Raw genomic sequence first — 24331 nt, 5'->3', positions numbered from 1 at the left:
CCTTCAGAAAGTATTTACCCGGACACCCGTGGGCTCCTTGTTATGTTAGTAAGACACAGTCTCTGGTCTTAACATTTTTTGTGAATTTAATCCAGGTTTCACATGCTTAAGGAAATTTTCTGATTCCCTTTGTGGTCTTAGGAATACTCAGGCCAATCCTAAATCCTAAAGATTTCTCCTAAAATGATATTTCATAATGCTATATAATGCAGCCATTTAATTCTGTCATGTTAAATTCCGTGTGTGTGTGTGTGTGTGTGTGTGTGTGTGTGTGTACACACATACAGACACATACATTTTGGTGAAGAGAAGGTCCAATGAAGGTAGGAATTTTATGTTTTGTTCCTTACTCTATCCTCAGCATCTAAAACAATGCTTAGCATGTTGTAAATTCTCAATATTTGTTGAATTGCACTGAATAGAGGATAAACAAGAAATTATGTTAAAATACTCTTTTCCGTTATGGTTTATCACCAGATATGGAATATAGTTCCCTGCGCTACACGGTAGGACCTTGTTGTTTACCCATCCTATGTATAATAGTTTGCATCTGCTATATTCAATATCCAGTGATAAACCATAATGGAAAAGAATATGAAAAAGAATGTGTGTGTGTGTGTGTATATATAAATAACTGAGTCACTTTGCTGTACAGCAGAAACTAACACAACATTGTAAAGCAACTATACTTCAAAAAAAAAATTTTTTTTAAGAAAAAAATACTCTTAACGAAAGGGTGAATGACTTACTACTACTCCCCATGATGTTTTAGAGCGAAACAAGAAGCCTCAGACCTCCGTAGACAAGGACTACAAGTCAGTTTTTAGTAGTGGTTCCTGTGCCTTAACCGTGTGCTGGGAATGCTAAAATGCAGCTCCCACCTTTGAAGGACTTCTAGTCTCAAAGCAACTTAATCTTCTCAACAGATTCAGACCACAGTTTACTATATTCCTTGTTGTTGTTGTTGTTGTTGTTTTTACGGTACACGGGCCTCCCACTGTTGTGGCCTCTCCCATTGCAGAGCACAGGTTCCGGACGCGCAGGTTCAGAGGCCATGGCTCACGGGCCCAGCCGCTCCGCGGCATGTGGGATCCTCCCGGACCAGGGCACGAACCCGTGTCCCCTGCATCGGCAGGCGGACTCCCAACCACTGTGCCACCAGGGAAGCCCCACGGTTTACTATATTCTGATGACAACTCCCCATTTATCTATACCCACCTAAACAAAAAATAATTATAAAAGATAGGAACAGTGCATGGGCCGGGTCTGCAGGAAGGGAAGGAGGCTCCAGAAGGCAGAGTTTAAAGGAAAGCCTTTAAAAGACATGTGTGTCCAACCCCACCCCAGAGAGCCCAATGCAGGAGGCCCAGGTGGAGCTGGGGTGACATGGGCAGGTACATTTGCAAAGCACTACAGACCATTCTGATGATCTGCAAAAGCTGAGAACCAGAGATTTAAAGGATGCCATGTTCAGCCCCGGGGCCCACCAGCCCCTCTGGAAAATATGCACAAGTTCCTGGAAAAAAAGGCTTGTTGAATGGGGCACGGGAAGTGCAGGACCAGCTCCCCAGACCATGACATCAGTCACGTCTTGTGCCCAAAGGCATACGTGTCTCTAGCCCGCAAAAAAAAGCCCAATGGGTGAAAACCGGCAAGGCTTGGTATAGAAAAGGTTAGAATTACAACCTAAATTTTCTTTAAGAGAAACCTCAACATAAGAACTTGTTTCCCAGCAGGACAATTTACTTCAATCTGTTTTGGGAGGTGGGTAGTGACAGGAGAAAGGAAGAGAGGTGGCTCTGGATGTGGGGACAGCTACCAGCTCTCCTGAGAAGCAGGCTGGGATTAATGTCCTGTTGAGCAGCTGGGTACTCACTGAACCAGGAGAGGCAGCGGCCATCAGTGAGCAGTGACGATGAAGACAATTACTAGGAGGGCAAAGCCTTCCAAATCAAAGAATCAGTTATAATAGACTGTAAAGAAACCTGCAAAGTACCCTGGGGAGTCTAGGGTCCTCAATTTATGAATGAGACTGACACCCAGACAGATCAAATATCTCCAGCTTGATGAAACATCCACACAGAGGTTAGAACCAGGTCCCCAACTGCCAGCCTGATGTTCCTTCCCTCACACAGCCCAGAATGTTCAGATAAACATATTCAAGATGATAGTAAAAGCACTCTAGAATTATCTGAGACACCAACAGAGATGGAAAATGTTATTATTAAAAACCGCAATCAGTGCTCACTTTGGCAGCACATATACTAAAAACTGCAATCAGGGACTTACCGGGTGGCACAGTGGTTAAGAATCCACCTGCCAATGCAGGGACACAGGTTCAACCCCTGGTCCAGGAAGATCCCACATGCTGCGGAGCAACTAAGCCCGTGCGCCACAACTACTGAGCCTGCGCTCTAGAGCCCGCGAGCCACAACTACTGAAGCCCGTGCACCGCAACAAGAGAAGCCACTGCAATGAGGAGCCCACACATCACAACGAAGGGTAGCCCCTGCTTGCTGCAACTAGAGAAAAGCCCGCACACAGCAACGAAGACCCAACGCAGCCAAAAATAAAAATTAATAAAAATTTTTTTTAAAAACCCAATCATTCCATCAGGCATGCACTTGATGTCCATGCACCTGAATCTTCCATGGAACTTCTAAAAATGGACGATTCTTAGGGTCTAAATCAGGACACACTGAATGAGAATCTCCATGGTTAGAACTAGGAATTTGTGCTTTTAAATAAGACTCAGGGCTTCCCTGGTGGTGCAGTGGTTGAGAATCTGCCTGCTAGATCCTATGATTCAAAGCAACTTTGAAAGGAGTGGGAAGTAGGAGAGAATTTAGTTAGGGTTAAGATCAGAGAAGTGCTTCAGGAGACAGATTTTGACTGGATACGTTTGTCTTTTGTCTGCTTGAATTTGCCAGAAGACAATGCAGAGGACACGGGTTCGAGCCCTGGTCGGGAGGATCCCACATGCCGCGGAGCAACCGGGCCCGTGAGCCACAACTACTGAGCCTGCACATCTGGAGCCTGTGCTCCGCAACAAGAGAGGCCACGATAGTGAGAGGCCCGCGCACCGAGATGAAGAGTAGCCCCCGCTTGCCACAACTAGAGAAAGTCCTCGCACAGAAACGAAGACCCAACACAGCAAAAATAAATTAATTAATTAATAAACTTCTACCCCCAAAATATAAAAATATAAATAAAAATATAAAAATATAAAAAAATAAAAAAAAAATAATAATAAGACTCAGATTTGTTGGACCAGCATTTAGAAACCAATGGCTTATACAATATTGGACTAGCTGATTTAACCCTCAGCCTTTCTGACTACCAACTGTAAACTGGATAGCTACATCATTAACTCCACAACTCATTCAACTTCCAATTTAACTACACAAAAAAGAAATATAGTTACTATAACTGGGTGTCATAGGAATGCAGCAGGGACTGGCCCACTGTCCCTGCACAGGTACAATGAATAATAAGGTAACTCCCAAATAATCAGGGATTGTGTCCAGGACATTAAGAAAAGTGGATTTTATATAGCCAAGGAAAGCACATGTGGGCAACAACAAAACTACTCAGATTGTTAACAGAAAGAGATGGCATCAACTCCAGAACAAGCAATATTAGATTGATTTTAAGCTGAATTAAGATCCCAAAAGTCATAGTACTAGCCTGATAGACAGGACTGAAATAGACATTAAGAGGAGCCTTTCTTTAGAAATCCCTCATTCCGTCAACAGACAAATGCATGCTGAGAACATGTGCTATGAAACAGAGTATTAAATACCTTTAATCTTTAAAAATAATAGACTTCAATGTCTTCCAATTTACAGCTTCTAGGAACTTGGTGAAAAGGATCCAAATACATAAAACAACACGTTGCCAACATAGATGCCAGCTTGGGGAAACTGTGAAAGACTGACCCCTCTCCTCATCCACTGTTAAGAACTAGAAGGGCCCCTCCTATCAGCTCCACCAAGCCCTTCTCTGTAAAGGTTTAGACTGCTCAATCTCATGAATTCAGGGTGGTACTTTCTGACACTGTTCTACAGGAAGAGCATGGATTCCCAGGGCTCCCTTCATTTCTGCTGGGGGGGAAAAAAAAAAAGGAAGCATATGAACAAGATTCATATTTGTTTCTATGTTACTTTAGCAATCATTAAACCAGAATATACTACAGTCCCACAGGAAATGGGAAGATGTGTTTGGGGAAGGTTGGTAAAAGTCGTGTCCCACATCAAAGGAAATTTGTCCTAGCTCACACAGCTCACATCTGGACCACCCCTGCACACTTGTTTCAAATAAGATCATCATGGCTGAACATGCCTCTTCTCTCCTTTGAAACGGCTTCATTTAGAAAATCTGATGAGGATGAAAGGAACAAGACACTGATCCCCAATTATTTTCCGAATCTACACAATGGCCTTTGGGGGGTGTTCTCAAGGCCTTCATCAAACGTACAGGAGAGCCAGGAGCATGTTTGCATGTATATATTAGTGTACATTATAAACTGCTGCATATAACTTCCATCTGCCAACAAAGACCAGACAATATATGATCTGAAAACTTTCAAGTAAAACAACTGTACTATTGCAATTGAAACCTGTCATTTCTTGACTTTTCTCTTCACTGGTATTTCTCATTCCCCCACTAGCTTTGACATCGGTTTCCTATATCAGTAACAAACTCCTGTATCACTGGAGTAGGGAGGGTAGGGAGTGAAGACTGGAGAGAAGCCTACTGCATCAGGAATTAGACTTCCACAGCCAGGGCCACCAGAAATGAAGTCAACAAGGCAGAAAGAAGTATATGCTTTGGAAAAGCATATATTCTACTGTAAACTTAAGGGGCACCTTCATTTATAAATCAGTCTCATGTGAATAAATTCACTGACCCTAATTAACAGTATGTCAAGTGAAAACACTCAGGCTGGGATCAATCCTGGACCACTTGTCTGCAAACACAGGAACCCATCTACCCATCCCTGTGGGGTCCTGCCTAACACATCCAGCCCTCTTTGCACATTTAAGCTCTAACACTGGTGGGGGGTGATGGGATATGAGGGCAGAAATGAGTCTGTGTGGAGTATTAAACAGGGGACCATAAAACCTAGGTCACAAGTCACAGTACCACCATTACCGCACTGTGAGCTTGGGCAATTCCATGAACTTCCCTGGTTTTCACATCCATTGATTTGAGAGCCTTAGATTATACTGTTGGTTGTGAAACCCTTTTCTAGGAAGCTGTAAGGGTTACAGAGGAAAGTGTTGGGGGTTCCAAGGATGGGGGCGCACCAGGGATGGGGGTCCTGGCAGGGGCAGGAAAAGCACAGATAAAGTTCTTGAGACTTCTATCCTCATTCATCCAATTCTGCATTATTATACTGAGTTGCCTGGTAAGATTTCTTCTGGGGGACAAAAAAGATTCATTGAACGTTTTTATTGCTAATAAAAGTTTGAAAAAAATTCTCTCACTCGGTATCTTGAAGCTCTAAAATTCTAATCTAGTCATGGCAATATAACATGATATTCCCAAGCAGACTGGCCTGGAAGCTCTACACAAAGCAAATTTAGAGAAATGCACTCGGCTCTACAGGCCCTGAGTACCAAGCTTGAAGGGCAAAGCACTATCTCACGGCATCTTGGCTCACTCAGCTTGTGAAGTGGATAAATCCTGCCCTGCCCAGACAAAACGGGCCACACCCAAGGCAAGCAAGATACATTTTCACTTCCAGGAGCGCTGAAGCAAAAGCACAGCTCCTGCGAAAAAACAACTCAACCCTGTTCTCCAACATCTGTGAAAGATATTTCTGACCAGTGTCCCAAACCATTTGGATAAACCGGAGGCTCTGGATGCAAAAGAGGCAGTGGCTTAAAGCGTCTCTAAAGGCGGGCAGAGTTTAGGGGATGATTTCCCTAAAGGCTAACAGCGGAGAAAAGATGGTTTTACAAAAGCCTTGTAATAAAGAGTATTATCTTGCTAGCCAGATGTTGAAATGAACAACAGACTGCCGTCCTTCAGCCATCTCTCCGTCCCCTTCAAGGTCAGTGACTGTCTTTGGCTTCCCCCAGCAACAGCTCCCAGGGTACCACACAAAGTCTGCAGCCAGACTGAGGCCTGACTTACAAGGTGGCTATAAAATATGCTTCAGGGTTACTTAATAAAAATTAAAGGCCTCTCACTTAAGTGTCTCCTTCTTGCCCTGTTGCCTGGCGCCTGACTCAATACTTTCTTTTTCTCTTCTCACAATAGGCCCCTATGATCCGCAGGGCTCCCTTCAGGAAGGCACCGTTTTAAAGGCACAATCTATTATAACTGATTAGACTACCCCTCTCAGGGCCTGCCAGGGAACAAAGGTTCTGTTTTCTGGGGGGCCACATGAAGTAAACAGTTATCGCACCGTTAGTCCTAGGGAAAAGCATCTTTTACCTTCTATCAAGAGCACCAGCAGTCTATGGGTTACTGACGCCATGGTGGCTCAACAAAACCACTTTTCTGGGGTGTTCTGTGGTTGTCGGGGTCTATGATCATTTCCCCTGAGGTGACTAGACATTTCAAACACAGACACTGGGTGGCTGCCGTGACAGAGGCCGACCACTCCGACCTGTTGCTGGCTCTCCCGTCTCCTCCTTGGGATTTAAAAGGGGAAATGTTCATCAGATTGAAGCATTCTGAAACAAAACAACCTGATCTCACTCCACTGAAATAAAAACTAGCGAAAGCTAAACAACAATGTATTCTACAATGGATCCAGCCTCCTCCCTCATAAATTAATAAAGCATTTGTAACAATCTTGGGCTGGCAGACATCTGATTATGAACCAGAGGCTTCGTCCACATAATGCTAAACACCCTCATGAAAACTTCAGTTACTTTTCCAGATGTTTCCAAATATCCAGGTGTTTGGCATCAGGTACACAAAGCATCCAGATGACTGTTTTACTTCCCATGAATATATTTTGCTGTACTGAATAAAGAATCCTGACATAGAAGCAAAAGGCTAGTAAAATCCCCAGAGGATAACTTGTTGACACACCACACCTTAAATGAGAAATGCATTTTTATCACTCCCCTTAAAAAAAGATGGCCTTCATTAAATTCTAGAGGGTAAGGCTCCACAATACAATTCCTCATCAGTGACCTCTTTCGGAAATATTCCTAATGTTGGACTTGAATCTCTCCAGCTTCACTGCAAGACTCACATCTCTTGGTCATCAGTAAGGATACAGATTCTTACAAGGCTTCTATTCCTACAGGAAGGCCAGAATACCTTCTAGTTATTCAAAAAAGGCTGTTTTTTAAATTGGTAAATGGTGAAGGCCTTCAGTCATCTCTGGGACAACTTGCCAGTCAGATCCCTCAACAGCAGAAAAAGGTCTATTTAACACTGCTTTATTACATTCATTTTTTCCTCTCCACTTTGCCCTTTGAACACATACTCAATTTGGTCAAGCAAGGCAAGGGAGGGAACCCAATGACACATTTCTAGTGGTCATCACGTGTTCACTAAACCACAGCAACAGCACATGGTAGGAGCTGTGTAAATCCTGTGGCATTCCCACCACAGACCTTGGGACCTGCTCAGGAGGCAAACGTCAACCCATGCTCTCCTCTTGCATGAATCATGACAAATCAAATTAAATCAAACAAAGATGTGCTAAGAATTCAGAGCCCTTGAAGACAAGGACTCTTTGTTTGCTAGATCAAAGACCTCAGTCCACAAATAGGCAAATGCCTGAAGTCTGTCCACTGCTCCCTCCTAACTCACATTTCACATCTCTTCTACTTTCTTCTGTGCTCTGCCCCAATTCTGGGTCTTCATCAGGAGGACCCTGCTCTTAGCTTCCTGTAACCACCTCCACCCGGCCCAAGGTGACAGCAGACAACAGACTGGGGCAGCAGTTCTTAAAGTGGGGTGTTTGAACCCTGAGGGCCCCTGACACCCCATGACAGGGTCTGTGAGATCAAAACTATTTTTATAATAATACTAAGATGTCACTTGCCTTTTTCACAGAGTTAACATTTGCACTGGTGGTGGAAAAGCAATGGGAGGTGAATAAAACTACTGGTGCCTTAAAACAAATCAAGGCAGTAGCACCAAATTATATCAGTAATCACTATTCATCACAGCCATGCATTCTCAGTTATTGTTTATTTTTTTAATTTTTAAAATTAAAAAAAATTTTTTTTAATGTTTTGGCTGCACCGCTCATCATGTGGGATCTTAGTTCCCCGACCAGGGATCAAACCAGCATCCCCTTCATTGGAAGCACGGAGTCTTAATCACTGGAACACCAGGGAAGTCCCTCAGTTGTTTTTTTTAAAACGCCAGGTTCACTTAAGAATACCCTTGATAATGCAATAAAAAGCATTAATTATATTAAATCACAACCCCTGAATACACACCTTTTTAATATTCTATATGAGGAAATGAGATCCCTGCATAAAGCACTTTTGCTGCATATAAACATATGGTTGTCTTGAGGGAAAGCACTTCTGTAATTATTCTAGTTGCAAGATTAACTAGCCACTTTTTCGTTTTTGTTTGAAAGAATGACTGACTGACTATTTAGACTCATATACCTGGCTGTTATTTTCTTCAAAGCTCAATGAAATGTACCTTCTACTTTAAAGGAAACAATTGACAATATTTGTTTCCAATGATAAAAATTAAGTTTTCAAGAAAAAATGAGAATTTGAAAAACTTGTATCCGCCATGAGCTTAACACAGCTTCCTAATATTTAAAGACTTTTCTGATAAGATTGGTGGCAATAATAACGAATGTGATTTTTAAAACTACTGCATTATGAAATGTGTCGATAATTAGATGATCTGGATAATTCAGTGAATTGTTATTTTCCAAGTGACTATTGCATATTGTTACAAAATTATGAATACATTCAACAAAGTGGAAGATAAGCAAATAAATTTTAATGTAAGAGAGTGTAAGAAGTTCATTAATACGGTTTCAGATTCTACTTTGCAACTCACTTTTAAGAAACTACTACTTATCCAATGTTTGTATAGTATAGTATCAAAAATGAATATCTACTATTATCTGAAAATGCTGTTTAAAATAATTCCTTCTCCATCTGCATATTTTCATGGGGCTGGATTTTCTTTGACTACTTCAACCAAAACAACACAAGTGACTAAATGTAAAAGCAGACATGAGCATGTAGCTACCTTTTATTAAGTTAGACTCTAAAAGATGTATAAAAATATAAAATAATGCCACTATTATAGACTGAATTGTGTATCCACAAAATTCATGTTAAAGCCCTAACCCTCAATTCAACTCTATTTGGAAATAGGGCTTTTAGGAGGTAAGTAAGGTTAAATGAGGTCATAAGGGTGGGGCCCTAATCCGATGGGATAAGTGGCCTTATAAGAAGAGGAAGAGAGATCTCCCTTTACACAGACACACCTAGAAAAGGCCATCTAAGCACACAGACAGAAGGTGACCATCTGAAAGTCAGGAAGACTGCCATGCTGGCATGGGGACTTTCCTCTATAACTGTCAGAAAATAAATTTGTTGTTTAAGCCATCCAGTGCATGGTATTTTGTTATGGAAACCTGAGATGACTAAGACAACCACTATTCTCACTGATTACTGGTTTCTTTTTTTAAGTTTTAGAGAGCAGGTGTTTTTTTAATAGAAAAAGTTAACACATAATGAGTTTATTATGTTATTTTAAATGAAATTAAAAGTTTATCAAAATGTTATTTTAATTTCTAATATAGTAAATACCAATGCATAACTTGCATTGACAAAAACTTTTGGGGGTCTTCAGTAATTTGTAAGGATGTAAAAAGGAGTCCTGAGGCCAAAAGTGTGACAACTACTGGGCTAGAGAAACAGCCTCTTTATTTCTACAAAGACATAATTTTTTTTTAATTTTTAAATTTAATTTTATTTTTTTATACAGCAGGTTCTTATTCGTCATCAATTTTATACACATCAGTGTATACATGTCAATCCCAATCGCCCAATTCATCCCACCACCACCCTCACCCCTGGCGGCTTTCCCCTCTTGGTATCCATACATTTGTTCTCTACATCTGTGTCTCAATTTCTGCCCTGCAAACTGGTTCATCTGTACCATTTCTCTAGGTTCCACATATATGCGTTAATATATGATATTTGTTTTTCTCTTTCTGACTTACTTCACTCTGTATGACAGTCTCTAGATCCATCCACGTCTCAACAAATGACCCAATTTCGTTCCTTTTTATGGCTGAGTAATATTCCATTGTATATATGTACATTCCCACCAACAGTGCAAGAGGGGTTCCCTTTTCTCCACACCCTCTCCAGCATTTGTTGTTTGTAGATTTTCTGAGGATGCCCATTCTAACTGGTGTGAAGTGATACCTCATTGTAGTTTTGATTTGCATTTCTCTAATAATTACTGATGTTGAGCAGCTTTTCATGTGCTTCTTGGCCATCTGTATGTCTTCTTTGGAGAAATGAAAGACAATAAATTCTTAAAATCCAAAACTTGAAGAAGCAAACAGATGGATTTCTAATAGTAAAATGTCTTGCAAGATTGTTAGAAGTCAACCACACTATATAAAGAACAACTCATCTGCCATCTCTCCATGAAGATGAAGTCACACTATTCAGAGACAGAATAGGTTTCTCTATATGGAAAAGAGCTCTCCACCAGTTTACAAGGTAGGAAAAAAGAAAAAAGACTTTCCTTCAGTTCTTATGTTTAACAAGGCAAGGTGCAATCTCTGGCATTTACCAGGCTGGACTGCAGCAATCCCTAACTGTTCTCTGGTTGTCTCTGGGATGTGTCTACCTCTGTCACATGGAGGCTCATTACCAGGCTAGATTTTTTTCCCCAAAGCCAAGTAAATGTTAGATTTCAAGCAAGAATATGAGAGAAATACAGAAACAGTTTTTCCCACATGGTCTATAGGACATGCATTCCCCAAGTTCAGGGAGAATCAGACTCAGTGAATCTGTCCAAATAAACAAATTTGTCCTGGAACACCTGACATGCTATAACATCAAACAATCAAGAACAAGCATGCAAGGAACCAAAAGATGATTATCTTTTACCAAAGCACTAACCATGCCCTTGCTACCTACCACACAGAATATACTCTTCCCTAGTTTTATACCTATTCCTGAAAAATACTTCAACATGGAAAATTCAGCATTGTTCTTAGTGGTGTACCAGCGAATCTGGGCTACTACACGTGTTGCTGGCATGAGTACTGGGGAAGGAACCGTTATTTTCCACGGCTAAAACCAAACTGCTGAAGCTACAGCTATAGCTCAATGTTACTGTGATAGGTCATTTCCACTCTGCAGTGACACAGAGCTGAGGGGGAAACTCTGTCCGAGAGCTCAACTTCATGCTCATGTATGACGTCAAAGAGTTGGGCAGGAGCCACATGAACCACTGTGGCTATGGACCTACTGTGAGCAGGAGCTAAAAAGCCTAAACAATGACTCAAAAGCCCAGCCTTTGAAACACTGCCCAAGCCAGGATGCTTTCACAGACTAGACCTTCCTAGGGGCAGGTACCTGCAGTGTGCCCAGCACATGCAGCTCACTTCCTGGTTAGGGAAGCAGCAAACTCCTTTGACTATGTAAGTGACATCTGGGCTTAAGAGACTAATGCAGCCATTTCCAGGCAGTTATAAAAGGGAACTGGGGATTAAAATCACAGTGTAGCCTAAAACCACAGTGATCTATTTCTATCCTAAGCTTGTTACTATCTTACCAAATGGCCTTGCACACGTTACTTTTTGTTCGTGTTCATAAATTTTTGTACCTATCATTTTATTATCTAGGTACCTTGCTTTTATATCTGTAGTCAAAGAAGAGCTTTATCTTTCTCAGCTGGAACGCTTTGAATATACATATTACATAGACACGTGTAGGCAAAATTTTACATAGAATCATAAAACTGTAGAATTGGAAGGGATATAGAGATCATTTGACTAACTTGTCACCTAAAGCAAGAACTTGCACCACAAGATACCAGACCCACCAGGTATCCTCTTCTCCTCTTGTCTACCTCTGTGTTATGTGCTTCATAAAGCACAAAGGCTCTTCTGAGTATCCTTCTAGCTCATTCTAGCCTGGTGCCCTTTGGAGTTCAACTCCTTAGTACAATCCTATTCTCTACTTGGAAAAAACACACACACACACACAATTCCCAGTCACCTCTGTTTAAGCCTGTTCTCTCATTCATTATGTTCAGTTCAGAACTAAGAATCTGACCTTGGACATTTTACCATCACTAAAAAAAAAAATTAACTTAATAAAAAATCAAAGTTAATTTTCTTCACCCGAAAAAAAATTCCCAGATCTTACTTGTTCATTGTGGCTATGCTTCCTTCTTCTTAATTAAATGTATGCTGTCTGAACAGATTCTTGCTCTCTAATTATGTCCATCCCCATATTCAGTGGATCACTCTGTCTCTTGTTGACTTTTCTTCATATTTATGGTTTCATACCCATTGTCATGGCCACAAATTTGGTCCAGGGCCCAGTCGTTTAATGCCTGACCTGCTTATCTTCCAGTCTCCAGCATCTCTCTGCTCTGTTTTTTATGCATATGATAATTTTTAAGATTTATCAGAATTACATAAAATGCTCTTCTCAGGTTTCCACAGAATCAAATGGAGTAGATATAAAAGCACTTTATAAACTGTAAAGTACTACATAAGTATTAGTTGCTTCCCTTATCATTTTTCTTTTCCCTCCTACTTTTATCTGTCTTCCATTTGAGATTCTTTTTTTTTTTTTTTTTAAATCACAGTGAAGGGACTTCCCTGGCAATCCAGTGGTTAAGACTCTGCGCTCCCACTGCAGGGGGCACAGGTTCAATCCCTGGTCGGGGAACTAAGATCCTACATGCTGCACGGCCGGGCCAAAAAAAAGAAAAATCACAGTGAAGATTTTCTGAATCTCCACTCTTCATCAGAACCTTAATCGTGCTTGCCTCCTGTCGTGCTTTATTTTGTAACATGGGCCCCAGTCAAATATTTTTTCTTGTCGCTAGCACATTTATTTTGACATATACTGCCCCTAGGACAGACTTCATGCCCATCCCCTCTTCCTCTGTTCCCAGAGTCGCCTCCACCAACCAAATCAAGTCTCTTCCTTAGTAACGGTGCTCAAGACCGATCCTCTCTCTTTGGGCCCCATACAAACAGCCCAGTTTGTCCTGGCTTTTACTAATAACTTCAAACACTCCAATAATCTACCCAGTCAGTAACTGTTTTGTTTGCCTTTTAGTAGAAGATCGAGGGTGTGTATCAACTTGTGTAGAAGGTGTTCGATAAGTGACAATATGTTATGTAACACTGACTCCAAGTACAGAGCCTTGGAGTTCAATGGATCTGGGTAAAAACTCCAAACCTGCCGGTTACTAAAGTATGTCAGTAGGCCTATTTACTCTGAACCTCTCTTTCCTTATTCCTACTTCATAGGGTAGAGCTTATAATTAAAGTAATATGTTAGCCTGTCGGCACTCAGCAAACAATAAATGGTAGCCTTACTCTTTCTATATATGCATATGCCTTTTTAATACATTTAACAAATCTGCTAGCTAATGTTTATAATGTGGAATAAAATGCAACAGTTTCATGAACACTGCTCGTGTTTTCTTTCTGAAGATGATTGTTTGCTAGTTTAAAAGAAACTAAACAAAACCCTTCTGTACTGACTATGGAGCCCAAATAAATAAAAAATATGCTTATGTTTTTGGGTTTGTTTTTTTTTTTTTGCGGTACGTGGGCCTCTCACTGTTGTGGCCTCTCCCGTTGCGGAGCACAGGCTCCGGACGCGCAGGCTCAGCGGCCATGGCTCACGGGCCCAGCCGCTCCGCAGCATGTGGGATCTTCCCGGACCGGGGCACGAACCCGTGTCCCCTGCATTGGCAGGCAGACTCTCAACCACTGCGCCACCAGGGAAGCCCCATATGCTTATGTTTTACAAGTATTTAAATTTCAAATGAAATTTGAACTTCACTCATACAGGGAATCAAGCTCAATAAGCATATTCATTGGCAAAAGCAACTAAAACTTTAGCTTAAATTATAATAGGGAATAAAAATACACATAAACACGATTCTAAAAGTTCTGAATTGTTGTTAACTTTAGCACACATTTGGTCCTTAACTAAATACCTATTAAAGTCAGTCCTGTCTTTTTCAAGGCAATGGTAGTTTTGTGGGACAAAAATCACGCCTTTTATTTTCTATCAAACTCTCCTGATCTTATAACAGTGCTTTTTCCCTGGTAACAAATATATTTGCGCAACAACTCCCTAGAACTTCCAAAGAATTCTGGCTTTATTAGTTCTGAAAAGAAGTAGTAATGATCAGTGCCTTTATTTTTGGAGAGATGTTACACAAAAGATAACTGAACATCTTTAGAAAATACAAGAGAAAGCAAGTCAAATGAAATGTTCCTGAAAGGGAAAATCTCACCCTGCACAATAGGAACATTTAGCCACACTAGGCAAAGTGTTACTTCCCAAACATTACAAGCAGTAGAAATAAACACACATACAAATTAGAAGCAACACTGCCACTCCAAACCCTTTCACTGGTTTCCCTTTAGGGCATTACTACACATAAATACATCTTTCTACTGTTACTCATAATACATGTACATACATATATATACACATAGATGCATACATATGATATACATATGATTTGTCTTATCATTTCCCTAGTTAACATATCTAGCACAAGCACTTTCATAACTATTTTAACGGCTCTATTTGAAACTAGCAGCTTATTTAGTAAGATGGCGGATGTGGTCCTGTGCCTTGGCTTAGTCGCTGCGTAGACTGGGCTTAATAACAACTGAAATAACCTGCAACAATATAATAACCTATAACCGACTGACATTTAAAAACAATTCTTGGGCCTCCCTGGTGGCGCAGTGGTTGAGAGTCCGCCTGCCGACGCAGGGGACACGGGTTCGTGCCCTGATCCGGGAAGATCCCACATGCCGCGGAGCAGCTGGGCCCGTGAGCCATGGCCGCTGAGCCTGCGCGTCCGGAGCCTGTGTTCCGCAACGGGAGAGGCCACAACAGTGAGAGGCCCGCGTACCGGGGGAAAAAAAAAAAAAAAAAAAAAAAAAAACACCACAATTCTTTCTATTTCCACTTATTTAAAACGGCTTAGAAAACAGCTAGAACAAATGTAGAATACTAAAATATACTTAAGTCCCAAGATACAGACTTAAAAAACATATATCCTTACTATGCAAGTCAGGGTGGAGTGAGGGAGACAGAGAATAAGGAGGCAGTTCTTTCTCACTGAAAAAGAAACCAAGGTAATCCTACAGTTAAAGATCCTTTAGCCTTACTCTGCAGAAATAAAATGCCAGAATGGCAAAAATATCCTGACTGGGAACTGAAACTCTCATTCCAGTGGTTTCTGGTGATGATATTACCAAAGCTAGAAGAGTTTTGACCCCAATTCTCATACCAACTCACAGCAGAGTGCTTTATACCATCCTTATGTACCCGCAACCATAGCATCACCTAAGTGTCAAAGAAACACCTCCCAAGTGAAAGCTCCACGTGGAGGGCCCTGTGCCAGCCTCTGCTTCAGGTTCTCTGGGGCCTTAGAGTAACACACAGCTCTCGCTGCCTTCTCTTTAGGTCTTTCGCTCCTATCGTCCTAGAATATGATATCAGGGCACATAGGCCAACTGTTTTACAGTTGGCAGAGGGCACAGGTTTTAGAAATGGCATTTTTACATTAATAAAAACAAGGAGGTAACACCCTGTTTAAAAGAAAAAAAAGAGTGGCTGCTACAAATGAAATGGAAGGGGAAGCTCCCTCTTGTGCAAAACTGCACTCAGTCTTGAGGAGAGAGAAGAGGCCCTAATTTAAGTCAGGTTGAGGGGCTTCCCTGGGGGCACAGTGATTGAGAATCTGCCTGCCAATGCAGGGGACACAGGTTCGAGCCCTGGTCCGGGAAGATCCCACATGCCGCAGAGCAACTAAGCCCCTGCACCACAACTACTGGGCCTGCACTCTAGAGCCTGCGAGCCACAACTACTGAAGCCTGCGCTCTAGAGCCCGTGCTCCACAAGAGAAGCCACCGCAATGAGAAGCCCGTGCACTGCAACAAAGAGTAGCCCCCGCACGCCGCAACTAGAGAAAGCCCACGCGCAGCAGTGAAGACCCAACGCAGCCAAAGATAAATAAAATTAAATCTTAAAAAAAAAAAAAAAAAAGTTAGGTTGAGAAGCAAAGCATCTTTACAAATGCTCACCAGATAGCGTGATAATCTGCCCCAGGTACCATTACCTCCTGTATTTCCTTTATTATTATTATTATTATTTTTGCCTTTTTAAACAAAAACTGTGTCACGTATTTTTATTAAATCATAGAAAACTCATTTGCATACAAATTTTTCCACTTTGGGGACACTGGAATATTAAACAGCTGGGTAACTAAACAGTTGTAAGATACACCTCACTTTAAGCACAGACAAGTTTTAAGTTGTCACATTTATTATTTTTTAAATGTTGAAATAATCAGTAACAGGTTATTGGCTTTTTTCACCTTTGGGTCAGAAGAATAGTATCTCTTATAACTCCCCAATTCTCTTTAAGGATGTTTTTCATTACTCAAACCAACCATGAGTTTAAAAAGGTGATTAACTTGAAGTTTTAATACAAAATCCATTTCTTTTTCCCAACCATGGGCTTTTAGGGTATTGTAAATGCTGAATTTCAGGAGATGGTCTCCTTTCACAGGACCTATTATGCTTCTTTTCTACAACAGCAAACATGTATAATGGTACAGAATATATTCAGAATAAGTTAAATATTAAGACATACAGTAGGGCAATAATGTCCTACTTTTCTTTCTACCATGTAAATTCAAAAGTTCATCCTAACCTTACACATTTATAAACGGGTGAAGACTGAGGGACCCAGTGATGATGAAAATGTACAACAACCATCAGAACCACATTTTCTAAACACTTTGGCCGAATATATATAAGTGGTCCTGTCAGAATCACGCCTGCATTTGTTCCACAGGGATCTAAATGAACAGACGCCGAAGGTCACCAAACGAAAACGGGCAGCGGTTTTGCAGTTTAGGCTGTCACTCGTTCTGCTCAGAGGTCACACTGTGACATGTCTGCACTCACCCTAAACACACACATAACATAAACACAAATTAGATATTAGCAAACTTATTTTAAATTAAATTGAAGACCGCTATTTTTAAGTGCATGAAGTATTTCCCCCTAGCTTTTGAACGTGTGTTACAGAGCAAGAACTAACATCCTGGGTAACATCCATGTTCCTACATATTAGAGGCCAACCTGCTTCCTGTGAGAACTCCCTGGAGTAACACGAGACCTTTAGGGGGAAGAAAAACCAATTCTCCAATCTAAACGGAGGGATAGTCTCAAATAGTCATTTTCCCAAACTCCAGTTTGGATTTCAGGCTCATTAAAGCAGGAACTCAAAAATGTGATCTTTGGGGCTTCCCTGGTGGCGCAGTGGTTGAGAGCCCGCCTGCCGATGCAGGGGACGCGGGTTCGTGCCCCGGTCTGGGAAGATCCCACATGCCGCGGAGCGGCGGGGCCCGTGAGCCATGGCCGCTGAGCCCGCGCGTCCGGAGCCTGTGCTCTGCAACGGGAGACGCCACAACAGTGAGAGGCCCACGTACCGCAAAAAAAAAAAAAAAAAAAAAAAAATCCACCAAAAATGTGATCTTTGGGACTGGCTCCTGGTGTCACCCGTGGTGACAGTCTGTGTCCCAGGACCCTCGACTGACCCTTAATACTACAAAGCCTCACTTCAAGCCGCCCCCAGGTCCTGGGTCCCTGCTGTCAACCTGTAGACCTGGAGTTCTCCCAGGGAACGTGCAAACAAATCTGGGGGAAACCACGTTTCTGCAAGTTTTTGTTATGTCAGTGAAAAACCTCCTGGGCTAAGAAACATAATAGGAAACACCACCCCAATGGCAACTTCTCCCAAGGCTTGTCTTCTGCTCATCCTGCTGTAGAAGACTATGAAGTCAACTCAAATATTCTTTGCCTCGCTTGCCCCAAACGGTAATTAAACAGCTAGAAACTTTTCTTTGAAATACCTGATTCCTGAATTATGACAAATGCTTATCTGAGCAAACGTGGTCCCCCATCTTGTCACTGGAGGTGACTTGGAGAGGAGGCTAGGCTTCTGTGCAGGTTAGGATTCTGGCTGTGTCTGTTTCAACTGCAAACAGACAAGAACATGGTGTTGCAGCCTGGGACTTTGCATCTGTGGAGCTGGCGGAGGTGCACAGTTTTGTAGTGGGCCCTGATCTCCTGTATTTCCTTTAAAAAAAAAAAAAAAAAAAAAAAAAAAAAAGGCTTTCCCGGGCCCACATCAAAGGAAAGTCCTGAAGATGCTAGAAGTGAATGACTACAGCAGCTGAGGGAGCAGATGACTGTCAGTGGAGAAAGAGGTCCAAGGAGTGAGAAACATGAAGGGCAAAATGTCTGAAAGAAACCTCAGACCCCAACCACAGCCTGCTCTGGCAAAGTGACCTCACGCTGGGCCCACCCAACAGACTTTTGCAGCAAAATGTAACATCCATTTCTTTACTAACCGAGAGAGTTTATCTCAACAGCCAATGCTTGGAGAAGACTGAGGAATACCTTTCCTGCCACTGCCCCTTGTGACCATTAGGCCACTGGGCCATATAAAGACTCTGGAATAAGTAATGGGGTATTTCGTGACCTGCCCCTAACTTCTTATCTCACCTGTTCTCTTCCCACACATCCCTTCTTTAAGACTGGAGATACAAGGTAAACAAAGACATCTATGTCCTAAACCCTGTTACCTGTGAATATTTACCGTAAATGTAAAAGGCACTTTGCAGATACGATTAAGTTAAGGATCTCGACATGGAGAGATTATCCTGGATTCTCTGGGTGGGCCCAATATAATCACGACGGTCATTAAAGAAAGGAGGCCAGAGGATGAGAGTCAGGGAAGGGGCCATGAGCCAAGGAATGTAAGCAACTTCTGGAAACTTGAAAGGGCAAGGAAATGGGTTCCCAGAAGAATACCACCTGTAGCCTTATTTAATATACATATGACCAACAGAACTGTAAAATAATAAACTTGTGTTGTTTTAAGCCACTAAAGCTTGTGGCAATTTGTTACAGCAGTGATAAGAAACGAATATACCTGGTTAATTCTTATTCATCCTAAACTCAGGCACCCTTTCCTATAGGATGCCTCCCCTGAAAGCTCGGACCCCATATCTGCCCTCCTTCCCACTCCTCCTCTTGGTTAGCTGTTTCTCCTCTTTGTAAAGGAGAAACCTACAGCCTGGCATTACCTTCACACAGCCTAGTAGGATAACTATAGAAATATTTGTCTCCTTAACTAGATTGGGAATGGTCCTTCTTAAGGGTAGAATTCTTAAGGGTCATATTTCTTATTTCCAGTGTTTCTCAATGTTTCTGACACATAAGGGCACTCAGACATTCATGACAATTTTTTCCAGTAAGTTAGCATCACTCATCCCTTGATGATCAGCAGGATACCAGCCTTCACTTCCTGACTACATGATAAAGACACAGATGATAAAGAAGTAACTAGTTCATTACCAGGGCCTCATAAATCCTATATAAATGGCTCCTTTCTCCTCTGAAAAGTCTCTCAAAATATTGTTTGCCCATTGTACACTGCTTCAAAGTAGTAACTATCCTTTCTATCACCAATGAAAAAGTTGTATACAGTTTTCAGTCCTGAAGAGAAACCAAGTATTACACTGGGTGAAGAAGAGAGAGAAAACAGAAGAGGAACAGCTAGAGATACATTGATAAATTCTCAAGAAGTCATTGAGGTGAACTGTATCAGTATTTTCCAAAGATGACCACAGGATTCTCTCCTACCTAAATGTTCTTCTGCTCTGCACTGTGACCCCCACACTCCACCATCAAGAAGTCAAGTCATTGCCTTCCCCTTTGCATCTGGGTTGGCCTTAGTGACTCAGTTGAACCAACAGAATGCAGAAATGACAAGGATTACTTCAGAGACTAGTTCAGAAGACATGTTGTGATTTCTGTCTCTTTGAAGCTCTGCAGCTGCTCCTTCCTGGACACTCCCTCTTGGAAGCCAGCTGTCAGGCTACGAGAAGCTCCAGCCACATGGAGTCCTGTATGGAGGCACTCTGGTTAACAGGCTCCGCTGAGCTCACCTTTAAGTCATCACAGCCCAGAAACTAGATACATGAGTGAGGAAGCCTCCAAGTGAATCCCTGCCCCTAGTCAATCAGATCTTCCTTGATGAGACCCTAGATGCAACGGAGCAAAGACAATCATCCATGCCACGCCCAGATTGACCTCCTGACACACTGAATCCATAGCCTAATAAAATTAAGTTTGGGGTAATTTATTATGAACAAGTAATAACTGCCACAGTGAATACACAGTCCAAAAGATAATCATGGTGACTTTGCTTCCCAATCCTAGGAAGATGGACTGGCTGGAGAAGAGTCCAGGTGAATTAGATCAATCTAATTCTGGCCTGATAAGGTGAAATACGCACATGCTCTAGAACTGTCACTCCCAGAGTTTGAGATTTGAGAGAATACATTGCTTACAGTTCAATGAGAGACTGAAAAAAACTAAGTACCCTGCCCTCTGTGTTGAGAATATTACCACTGAATGAGTTATCTGCATGGCTTGTGCTGGATTTATAATCCTACACCCTTCAAATATTTGAGAGGTTAGATTAGATGGGATTAAATTCTGAGGAATGCTGGAAGCACACCAAAATGTCTGCTCTCCTTCCTGCCCAATTTGACCCGTTGTAAATAAAACTTGACAGGCCTTCTTAAATCAACGTAATAATGTGTAGCACAAGTGCTTTCAGATGCCCAGTAGCTAAACCACATCAGCTTACTTAGGAAGCCTTCTAGCAATACGTGAAAAAAACAATGGCTCCTGCCAAGAGTGCTGTGTACAAGAGAGCTGGTGGCCTTGAGTGACTCATTTCACAAGGCTCCATCTATCTTTGCTGAAAGGTCGAAAGTGGGAAGGCATTGGGCCTTTAATAACCAAACTCAGGCCTCAGGCTTATTTGTTAAAGCCAGATGCTGTCATTTTGGAAGCAGATGAGAACACAGTTATAATTGATCTGGAATCCTGATGAATTCCAGGCGCACCTCCCAGCTGCCTGGGGGAGCTGGTAGCTCAAAGTCCCCAGAGAATTTTATTACTAGTGTCACAGTGAGCTATTCTGTTGCAGAGTATACACAGCCTCAGTACTTTTACCCTTTGATTCCAAGCATTTTTTTTTTTTTTTGCAGACTTTTGGGGACACTTTCTTAAAGGCAATTTCTCAGATATATCAAAGAATATAATAGAAAAAATTAGGAAGACTAAGAAAAGTTGAAGAGAGTAAGGTCTAGGTAGGAGACCTCAAGGTTCTTAAGGGAAACTAGATTAAATATAGTGTTAACTCCAAAATGGGGCCAGTTGATCCTTAACCAGTAAGTGTAGTTTTATGACCCAGCAGACTGCAAGCTATGGCCCATGTCATTTGAGAGAGAAGAAAAAGCATGACCAGAACCCCAAATAGTGTTTATGGCGGCTAGGCTTCAAGGTCACAGTCTGAGAGTCCAGCCACATTTTAGGAATGCCTGCCCATTTTCTAGGCTTCTTGTCAGCTCTGTGCATTTCTTGACATCCTTCCAATCAACCCTTTCTTCTGGATGCTACAGTCAGTTTCTGCTTCTTGCAAACAAGACCCTGAACTAATGCAAATACTAACAGAGCGATCTTTACTTCCAAACGTATTCTTTTTCCTGTCTGGTAGACCAAATGTTCACAAATATATACTGCCAGGTAAGTAAGAAAGCATCAATTTAGGGAAGATGGTCATCTGTCCTTACTTGTGGCTAAATTAGCCAATAAGGAAAAACAGATGGATGACTCCTTGTTCTCACGCTGGTCCTCAATTCAGGACCACAAATTTTCATGAGGAGATGTTTCAACATCACAACAGATATGCTAATTCCCTTTATTTAAAAAAATTTTTTTAAGGGAAAAGAATTCAAGGAGCATAATGGATGACTAAAGGTTTAGTCTTCAACTACTCACTACACTCAACATTTTAGGGCATGTTAAAAACCATGCTTCGTACAAGTTTACTATCTGAATTTATGTAATTAAAACTCATGTATCATCATATACATTGAGGTGATACATGTGCTTGCTCAGTGATGTCAGGCTTAGGCCCAAACCCCCAAAACCAAGGTCTTTGATTAATATCCTTCCCACCATCAGATACCATTAAATTGAAAGTGCTGTTTTTCTAAAATATGTACTACAGATGTTATAAGATACATGGCATAAGATGTCTTTGCGAAAATACAGAAAACCACACTGGGTTGGGATGCTGAATATTAATTGAAATATGAGAAATTAATGTAATCATGCATTAAAATCTATCAAAAGCTAAAAGATACTTTCTTTTAATCTAAATTTGAATTAATTAGTGGTAGTCAAATAGGACAGAATGGATTTGTTGGCTCAAGAAGTAGAGAGGAAAAAAATCGTGCCACATACTTAAGATGTGTGGTCTTTAAATATCCTTTTAGCATCTGGTGTCACACTGCAGCAGTATGCTTGGCTACACTCTAGCGGTGATATAAGCCCAAAGGGTCTGGCACTCTAATGCACATTATTTTATCTGCCAAAATAGATACTGATATCTGATATTGAAGCCCACCATCACCCTACACCAGCTCCCCCAGTGAAAACAGGGATAATCCCTTCGTCGTTCTTAAGGAGATGAATGGAATCCCACTTACTAAATGGGATAAAAGCATTAAAAACAATGTTCATGAGGGCAAAGACTCTTCCTTGACCCTACTCCCTAGGATACCCGTAGCTGATATGGTGCTCTCTCGGCCATGAGCAGCTCAATGGGTATTTCTCACTGACCAAGACCCTATCTACACAGGCCATCTGAGATCTTAAGGACAACTTTTCCTAATCAGGAACAGCTGGCTCCCAAACCTCTCTAAACCCAAAAGATTCCACTGACATTTTGCTAAAATGATTAAAGAATATACTCTTCACTATGATGTATACGAAAAATAAAAACCACATAAAGACAGGAGAAAAAGAGAAAAGGAAGAGATTCAAAGGATGCTGGCCTTTGCGTGGCATTACATTTAAAAAAAAAAAAAAAAAAAAAAACGAGATCAATGTACACTAACTTTTTTTTTTTTTCTTTTTGCCGTACGCGGGCCTCTCACTGCTGTGGCCTCTCCCATTGCGGAGCACAGGCACCGGACGCGCAGGCTCAGCGGCCATGGCTCACGGGCCCAGCCGCTCCACGGCATGCGGGATCCTCCCGGACCGGGCCACGAACCCGCGTCCCCCGCATCAGCAGGCGAACTCTCAACCACTACGCCACCAGGGAAGCCCACACTACTTTTTTCACCCTCAGATTGAACAGATAAATAAGTGGATGTCTTTTGACATACCCCTAAGAATGCAGTTTCTCAGGAACGTGCTCCTGCCCTGGTCTCCTGCATATGGCTATTAGAATAATCCTTTTCCTGGCCTGTCTACATGAACACCACAGCCTGAGGTCAGTGCAAGCCAAGAGCACCCACAGAACCAGCTCTGTCCGTGTCCCCTCTCCCACGTGACATGGTTTGTTTTCTCTGAGATGCAATTGCCAGTCCAAGGAGAAATCAGAACTTCAACACCCACCATCATTCACAAGAAATTACAGAAATGAGGGAGATTTTGGTTAAAGCTCTAAATTCAAAGTCAAAATTGAGTCCTCTTTACTATTAGCCAGCTATTAGATTTAGCAGGATTACTTTTTTTTTCTTCAACTAAGCACACGCAATGCCCTAAATGGCTAAATGATATACAATTCCGACACCAGATAGTTAAAACTCAATCCTGCAAGTATTTTTGTGCCTATTATGCATAAGAAAGGCACTCTACCTTATCTAAGAGAAAACAAATTTAACATTCATCTCATGATTTACTGCCTTTAATGAACACTGATTCTATACAATTATAATTTTAGGACATACTTTGACCTGCAGTATAATCAGTTGTTTGTTATAATATGACTTTTATTATAACAAGGGTCACTGATAACTGTATGGTAAGTGCTTCCAGTGTGGAAAAGATTTGGCATGTGATATGTTCAAAATATGATCTAATGATAAAGATGTGGGAGTTATATTAGCTTCACATGCTGTTTTACTTTCATTTTAGACCCATCCACCCACATATCTCCTTATTTATAAATATAAGTTTTATGTCCTG

General features: G+C 41.5%; 1 protein-coding gene across 3 annotated transcripts in view; it reads right to left on the bottom strand.

The window, feature by feature from the left end:
- Window positions 1-24331, bottom strand: part of FMNL2 (formin like 2) — a 316947-nt gene that overhangs the window by 37012 nt on the left and 255604 nt on the right. The window lies entirely within an intron of this gene.

The sequence above is a fragment of the Physeter macrocephalus genome, chromosome 2, assembly GCF_002837175.3.
Source record: "Physeter macrocephalus isolate SW-GA chromosome 2, ASM283717v5, whole genome shotgun sequence".
In the NCBI taxonomy this organism is placed as follows: domain Eukaryota; kingdom Metazoa; phylum Chordata; class Mammalia; order Artiodactyla; family Physeteridae; genus Physeter; species Physeter macrocephalus.
Note: the sequence above shows the minus strand (reverse complement) of the source record. Positions and strands in the feature narration are given on the sequence as shown.